Consider the following 8,988-nt stretch of genomic DNA (forward strand, 5'->3'; position numbering starts at 1 on the left):
CCACGACCTACCAAGCCAAGGGGTGACAAATGTCATACTTACACCGACGCTTGCAGGGCGTCAAGTACTCTAGTCTCGATTAGTATGGTTACGAGTATCTCCATGCTTACCTTATAATTCATCGCCTTAAGGTAACGATGTTTAACACTGTATGTTGGAAACACACTCTTAGAATTACTCTGTTTTAGACCTCGCTAGCTGTATCTTTCTTTTGATACTGTCTGGGGTCTGTGTTCACTGTTTCAGAGCTTGCTAGCTGTATCTTTCATTTGATACTGTCTGGGGTCTGTGTTCACTGTTTTAGACCTTGCTAGCCGTATCGTACATTTGATACCGTCTGGGGTCTGTGTCTCCTTTCGTTAGACTGAGCCAGGCGTGTCGTTCATTCGATACTCTCATGGAGTCTATGATTTCTTTTGCCTTATTCAGCAGTATTTCCTGCTGAGGCATATGTTATTTTCCCTAATGTTTTTACTTGTGATATCCTTCTACTTTCTTTAAAGCCAAATACCGTATTTTGGTAATGATAATATTTTAGGGAAATTCTCTTTAAAACATAACACTGTCGGGTCTTAGTAGAAGACTGCTTTTATTTAGAAAATATAGGATTTCTGGAAAGGCCTCTAATACACCGTTGATTCTAAACTACTACTTTTTATAAAGTTATTTGAATAAAATGACACTAAATACTTATGAACTCACCAGCATTTATAAAAATGCTGATACTCGCTTTCAAATAACTTGTGTTCTCAGGTCAGCAATAGACAGGTACATCCCAGGAGCTTTTGGTGAAGACAGTTTAGTACCAAGCTGTGCCTATATTATTGCTTGTATTACTTTAATGTCACTATGAAATGTAAACAATGTAAAACTATTACTATTAATGAAATGGTTGTTGTACTTTGATTACTATACTGCATATGTTGTGATACTTGACATGACGTCATCCACCCCAGAACGTTTCCGCCGTTCTGGTTTTGGGGTGTGACAGGTGCACTCGACGAGTTGCTTGAAGATAGGCAGCAACTCGACGAGTTGGTTGAAGATAGCCTTGGACTCGGCGAGTCTTTTCTTGGACTCGACGAGTCTGGTCGTGAGGTCCTAACCTTTCCTGGTTGAGCTGTTCATCGGTGAGTCAAGGGATGACTCAGCGAGTTGAGTGCAATTAGACTCAGAGTTGTGGGACTCGGAAAGTCTTGGGGCGACTCGGCGAGTTGAGTCGTGCTATGGGAATTTCAAAGCATAGGGACTCGACGAGTCAGCGGGGTGACTCGGCGAGTAGAGATAGTCTTGTGTTGACCAGTTGACCTCCAGGGGTATTTTGGTAATTATGGGTATTTATTGAGTTTAGTCTTTTGGTATTATCAGTGGTGGAGTTCGTGTCGGAGGTTGGAGCAGCTTGATCTTATCTTTTCGGTCAGCAGTTGCGAGGTGAGTTATCCTCACTATATCAACAGGGTCTACGGCACCAAGGCCGGCCCTTTATCGGATTGTAATCTGGGTATCGTTGTTATGTTATTGCTATGCTATGTTTGCATCCTGGTAGTTAGGATGGTATATGCTAGTGACCGGTTAGGTCAGTATCCTGGTTAGGATGATGTTATGTTATGTGATCTGCTAAATCGGTTTGATAGGATGCGTATTGTTATATGATTGTATGTTTATGTGCACATGGTTGTTGGACTGGGGTTGGGTTGAGGCGGGTCCTGCTTTGTGTTGTAGGCCAACATACCCAGGGCGGACCAGATATTTCGAAGGCCCAGCGAGCGGTCCGGATAGGCTGTAGGCCCCACGAGGGCGGACCAGGCGTGCCGAGGCTCGGAGAGTGGACCAAGCCAACTGAAGGCCCGGTGCGGGCGGACCAGTCATACTGTAGACTCAGAGAGTAGACTAGCTGGATTGAAGGCCCGGTGTGGGCGTACCAATCACACTATAGACTCGTTGTATATGGCTAGACTCGGAGGGTGGACCAGGTGGACTGTAGGCTGGTGCGGCGGACCAGTCACATAGTAGACCCAAAGTGCATGACTGTTCTGTATTCTGTTATGATATGGCATGTTATGCGTATGGTATATGTGGTTGGTATTTTGGGGGTATCTCACTAAGCTTTCGGGCTTACAGTTGTGGTTTAAATGTTTTCAGGTTCTTCAGGAGACCGTGGCAAGGCAAAGGCGTGATCGTACCGCTCCTCATGTTTATGTTTTATGATATGGTTCTGGGGAATACTCTGATAATAAAAGTGTTGAAAACCTTTTTGTAATAACTTAATGAATGTGGATTGTTTTTCAAAAGTTTTAAATTGGTTGAAATTTTTTGAGTGTTACACTATGATTGGTATTTGTTGTATCACTGGGGGTTGATCTCGGTTCCCATTTGCATTCACGTTTCCCCTATGGGTCCTTGCCATCTTGATCTATACACCGAATAAGATGAATCTAGATCTTTATTTAGGATTGAGGTTTAAATCATCCTTGTCACTCCGAAACGTTTATATGCTAGTTCTAATATCGTAGTTAAACGCTTAGAATCCTAAACACATAAGGTTTCCAGATCTGGTCAACAATAGACCATAGATCCGGACAAATAACAACATATCAGGCACAAACATTTAGCACATAAAAGCATTTTAGGCACAATTCCTAAAATAAGCTAGTGCTCACACCTCACAATCATCACTTAGCATTCTAAGTTTAAGTCTAGAAATAAATCCACATTCCTAGTTCGCTTAAACTAATGCTCTGATACCAACTGTGACATGCCCATTTTTACGGCCAGAAAAGACCGATTTTGTTTATGCTCTATACAAATCATAGTACTTCTTTTAATAAAAATGTTGCGGAATTTGTTCCTAGAAAAACATGATAAATATGTTATCAAAACGTTTCCGAAGAAATGTATTTTTATTCATTTTGAAAACATTGGGATGTCATCGTCAATACAGAAACATAAGCATAAACAGAACTTACATTCATTTACACTAGTGATCTACATCTTTTTTAAATCTCTCAGTGCAAAGTAGCTTTGTATCGACACCTGTGATACAAATAAGCTGGAGTGGGTCAGGTTCGGAAACCTGGTGAGTACATAGGGTTTTCAACCCACAGTAACATAATTATTATATTTAAACATCAAACAATCAACCCAATCACCCATCCCCATTATCTTCTTAAGCGTTTACCCTAAAAATCAGCTAATCCTTGTTCATTCATTCCTAAGGATTATCCTAAGGAAATGACATGAAGTCCATCATTGCTAATGACACAGTGGTCAAGCGCAGCTGCTAATATTATCACTTAGGCGCAACTGCCAGAATTGTGACATTTTCTATGAGGCGCTTCTGCCGGTATTGACCTTTAAATGCTACTGTCAGGGTCATAAGGCTCTCTATTAGGCGCAGCTGCCGATACTGTCCTTAGAGCGCAGCTGCTAGGACGTTTACCGTAGATCTGAAACATCTACATGTTGTGGCGCAGCTGCTAGTGCTCATTTTAAGGGTACTAGGTCCATTGCTGCCAATGTTTACCTATAGGGCACTAGGTCCATACTACTAATATTCCTCTATTTTAGCTTTTATCCCGCATCATTCATCTACCCATGTTTTACCCAACATATTTTGTAGATATAAAATACTTTATATAGTTTACATCATTTAAAACATGTATAAAAATCTTTCACCAACATAGACAGCAAGTATTCAGGCAATATGCACACATAACACATAATTTATTTTAAAATACTTCATATCTATGTGTAAGATGAAAGTAACTATGTACTCACCTGATTAGGTGGTGACTCGACACTCGAACAACACTTCATTACTCTTAAAACAATTTCCTCGACAAAACCTAGTATCAATATCACTAGGGTTTAGTCTGATGTTAACCGCGACTAATTAATAGTCTAGCTATTATTACTATTATATAAGCATTAACACAATACTTTTCAGCCACTATATACAGACGATGCCAGACATGAAACACATGAGGGCAATGATCATTTCGGCATAAAAACACTTTTGAATCTAGCAACCCAAGCGGCCCTCCAAACCGGAACCCCTATACCGCGAGTGGTTAAAAAGACATAACGACACTTATATAACTCGTAAGAATAGCCTAAATACTTATTATTATGTCCTAATAACTTTACTATATTGAAACATAAGTTATACTAAAGATATGGTAGGTATAGCTCACTTACAGCGGGTTTCCTTAGAAACCGGGCTCCGCCGGAGTTGAGTTTCTGAGCCGGAGGCTCTTCTCTTCAGATCCGTTAGGCGCTCCGGGAGCCTCGGGGCTTCCTTTGGGTGCTAGGGGGTTAACCTAGGCTTAAGGGGGGGGGGGGTTTAGGGGCTAGAGAGAGAGTCTAGAGAGAGAAAGAATAGTGGGGAAAGGTGTGAGAAATGGAGGAACCCGACACCTCTATTTATAGGGGGCTGGCAGTTAGACTCACCGAGTTGGAGGACAAACTCGCCGAGTTCATGCATGTGTCACCCTTCTGGTGGTGCCACATGTCCTCTTTCTGGTGGTGCCACGTCACCTCTTTTGCAGCAGCACCCTGCCGACTTCTAAACCCCGCAACTTTCGCATACGAGCTCCGTTTTCGACGTTATTTTTTTCCACGCGTAGGTAAAAACAATATCTACAACTTTTATTTAGACTCCGTCGGCTAGTTCTTGATCGATCTTAAAATTAACAGTAGGAGGATATTAGACTGTTAAATGACCACGAAGAATTCGTAACTCCTTCATACGGACTCTGTTTTTGTCTGTCTTTTTACCGTTGAGTTCCTATTAATGAGATCTTCAACTCTCATTTAGGTCTCATAAGCCAAAAAAACCGCTCGAACTAAAATTCGAGTTTCGGGTCGTGCACTGCTAAGCCAAATCTTAGAAAATTCATAACTTCCTCATACGAAGTCAGATTTGGGCGTTCTTTTTTTTTTTTGTATGTTCTCGGTTTAACGTATACTACAACTTTTATTCAGATCATTATGTCTAAAAAGTCCTCTATCGTAAATTCACTATTTACGTCTCCCGGTGTCGTGCCAGTTTTGCCGTAAGACTTCGACGGGACATAACTTCTTCGTTATAACTCGGATTTCGGCGTTCTTTATATGTACGGAACCCTTGAGACATATTCTACAACTTGGTTAATCTTTCGTCGAAAAGTCGTTTTCGACCCCTATTATATCTAAATTGACTAGCCTGGATCTACGGGCGTTACATTGAAGCTTTCCTAACCAATATCCACTAATAATGGTAGATAGTTGTGATGGATCTGTTCAATTACTAATTGTATTTGATTTTGGCAGATGATGAACCCTAGGAGTTATTGCAGCGTATTAAGAGATATCCAGGAAGCATACCAGATGTTGATATGATGTTTTATTGAATGGATAAGAAGGGTGCCAATTTTTCGTTTTTGCATCTCTTGTCTGGTTGCATGCAACAATATCTTGAAAATCACCTGGAAATTCTTGCTACTAAGAAGGCATCAAGATTGAAAAAAACATATTTATTTTGGTTAAGAGTGAAGATAATTATATTCTTAACCACATTAAAGACACACTGTCAAACTGTTGAAAATTTTAAATTTGCCATATAGAAAAAAACATAACCAACACATTCTAAAAACATAAAGACCAATCCACTTATTTCCATATTTGACTTTTGACCCCAGCACACACAATACAAGACCCTTCTCACAAGAAGATTAACTAAAGGGGTATATATATATGTCAGTATAGCCTTCCAGAAAACAAATCGAATCTACCATTTTCCATTCTAGCCTTCATTGGTGTCGGTGAAGGTCTCCCTCTTCCAGATCCAATCGTCATATTTCCTAATTTTTCACTTGTTTCACCAATAATGCCTCCACCACCGACTCTTTCTTTTCCCATATATACCCTTCCTCCTGAAATTATTAGCATTTATCAATTATTATCAGTTAATTGAAATATAAATGAATATATTTCAAAAAGAAAGAAATAAACTGTTTGCTTGGGTTAATATTGATTTTGATTTTGATTGGTAGTTGGTCTTTTCATTTACTCCTACATGTCGATTTAATTCCACACTTCTTATTTTAATATATATATATATATATATATATATATATATATAGTCACAACATAAACATATATACACAAACTATTTAAATTCATTAAAACTATATCATTACCTGCATTCAGAGATGAATGCATTTTGGCACATGGAGTAATAATATTATTACTACCAATTACAAATTTTCCTTTGTATCAAACTTTTACTTAGATAAAAGTAATAAAATCCCATTAAATTGCAAACAAGTTAAATTAATAGAATTGTTAGCTGTTAGAGAACAAACCAGATGAAGGTGTTTTAGCAATAGTAGATTTAGGGAGAAAAGAAGGTAGAACATAGTAACAACTCTGCAGATTTAAAGAAATTACATTTTAGCCCATAATCATCATATAATTGTTCTTGGTAAATTAAAAAAAAAAAGAATTTGAAGATTTTTACCTGAAAGAAAGGAAGCTGAAGAGCTTCCATGGCTGTTGGCCTCTTACATGGATCCCAAGAATATAGTGACTGCATAGCATAACAATACAAATAAATTTTAATTAATATTTATTAAAAAAATCATGGAAACAAATATTACTGCAATCAGATTAAGCCAATCAGAAACACTAAATCCAATAAGAAATAATCCCTTAGTGTTTTTTTCTTAAAAAAAATTCAATACTATAATGCATAAAACTATCATATGTAAACCCATACCTTCTTATCATTCAAAGTTCCTCCTCTGCTATGGAAACTAACAATCAAAATCAAATATTTATTTGAATATAAAAGTAAATCAATAAGATTTGGTTGGGGAAAGACTCCCACATATGCCTCAAAGGATAAAAAAACCAAGAAGTTGAACAGAGCATGAAATTAAACCCACGATTCCACTAACCACAAGAATCGAACTCTAAATACCCAATATGTGAAATCAACCTTGGACCTGGTACAATATCCCTATCGTTTCTACTTCTCAGGCCTCCTTGGTGCATAGTAGCGGCGGAAGAGATGCTTTGGGCATAATTAGAGTTTATGGAGAAATAGGGTGTGTATTCGATCGAGAAGGAGATTGTTGATTTGAATTGGAGTTTCTGGACAAATAGAGAGAATGAAGAATAAAATAGGAAATGATTACCTATATGATTTCGTGGATTTATCCGGATTTTTCTAATCGACACGAAAATATGGGTGATTTAGAATTGGATTTCTTGGATTGAAGTTGGAAACTTTGATCTGTTTCCAGCTTTGTGCGTGAAACCACTCATACACTTTCTGATTTTTCATAACTACCATCGTCTTCGTCCTCATCTTCTGTAATGCTCGACTAAATTTGATCTCTAGTCTAAATGTTTTTACCAAATGCCATGCTCTCATTTAGTTTGACACATGTCATTTTGAATGATTTTTTGATTTTTTCTTTTTCCACTTGACATTTTCTTGTGCTTTCAATTTTCTTAAATTTAAAAGTAAATTTCATATTTTATGCGAGTTTATTTATGTTATGTAGAATCATTAAATTAAATTTCAGTAACCATACCAAAAAAAACGTACAACTACAAATTAGGCAATAATCAATTCTTCCATAATTAAATGTTTACACATCATAATTTTCACTTAATTATACAATAACTTTTTCAAAACAAAAAATGTTATGGAATCCAATTATAAACAAAGAAATTAGTTTTCATTTATTAGGCTAGATATATTGAAAAACTTGATCCTTATTATTTTATATTCAACTTTTTTTAATAAACTCGTGTAATACACGTGGCTCACACCTAGTTTGTAATCAATTAAGAGATTAATTCCCGACTCTTACTTAATTTCCAGCAACAAAATTAGGATTAAAATTAGGGTTAAAATGAATGATTATGGAATTACAATTGTATAAATAAAGATATTGATAATTTTGGAACGATTACCTTCAACAATTTGTAGTCAACAATCTCTAGCAGACTTATCGCATAGAAGTTGGAACGTCAGAGCCATAACGAAGGCGGATGGAGTTTTAAAAGGGATAATTTTGGAATTTCACTTTGATAAAATGAGCAGAAATATAATATAAGCTAGAAGAGGGCTTCCAAAATGTCACTTGTCATAAAAGTACTTCTTTATTAGGATAGGGGATATATAGATGTGTCAATAACTAAGAAAAACAAATTTAACGGGACATTGTTTGAAGCCATTGCAAGGTTTTGGGTTTCACTCAAAAACATAATAATTTAATTACAATGTTTTTCACCTTGTGGAATTTATTTCAATTGTTTTGTTGTATATGATGGTTATTATGACTCAGGGCATTGCGAAGATGGCTGTGACTCCGTGGGGATGCATCACCTCCGGCTGTTGGTTGAGTTGCTTGTCAGCACGAGGTGAATTCTAATTAAGTCTTATTATAATCTACTTATTTATTATATTCGGGTGAGCGTGGTGCGGTTCGGTAAGGTTATTGGTCAAAACCTCACCACTAACCGCAGATAAGGTTAATCAATCTTCAAAACCATTTGGTGCGGTTATTTTTCCCGTGCGGTTAGGCGGTTATTTTTACGGTGCGGTTTTGTTTCTTTTGTGTTTCGGTTATTAACCACATGAATTTGGTGCAGTTATTTTGTATGGTTTGTAACCGCAGTTTAGAGTTCAAACGGTTTTAAGAGTTCAAACATATTAATTGTAATAATAAAAAAAAGAATGAGGTATAAGACAATTAACTTAAATCACAAACAACTAATATCTTAAAAACGTAAAATCACTAGTAATTAGTAATTAACGATAAATATCTTAAAATTGTGAAATTTCACCATTTTCCAAAGTTAAACATAACAAAAAACTAACACTTTTGTTTTTTAGAATTTTACTTTTCTTTCATCCATGAAACTTGTCTTATTTTTAATATTTAATATATTAATAATTAATAAAAAAAAATTGTATATATATGCGGTGCGGTG

At 36.7% G+C, this 8,988-nt stretch overlaps 1 long non-coding RNA gene across 1 annotated transcript; it reads right to left on the reverse strand.

Annotated features, from left to right (window-relative positions):
- Positions 1 to 5,622: 5,622 nt before the first annotated feature.
- LOC111900191 (uncharacterized) lies at positions 5,623 to 7,343 on the reverse strand. The gene is made up of 3 exons (XR_006187594.2): positions 6,758 to 7,343; positions 6,500 to 6,568; positions 5,623 to 5,912 (listed from the first exon to the last, which is right to left on the reverse strand). It is a non-coding gene; the product is annotated as an uncharacterized LOC111900191 (long non-coding RNA).
- Positions 7,344 to 8,988: the final 1,645 nt, after the last annotated feature.

The sequence above is a fragment of the Lactuca sativa genome, chromosome 1 (assembly GCF_002870075.4).
Source record: "Lactuca sativa cultivar Salinas chromosome 1, Lsat_Salinas_v11, whole genome shotgun sequence".
Classification (NCBI taxonomy): Eukaryota; Viridiplantae; Streptophyta; class Magnoliopsida; order Asterales; family Asteraceae; genus Lactuca; species Lactuca sativa.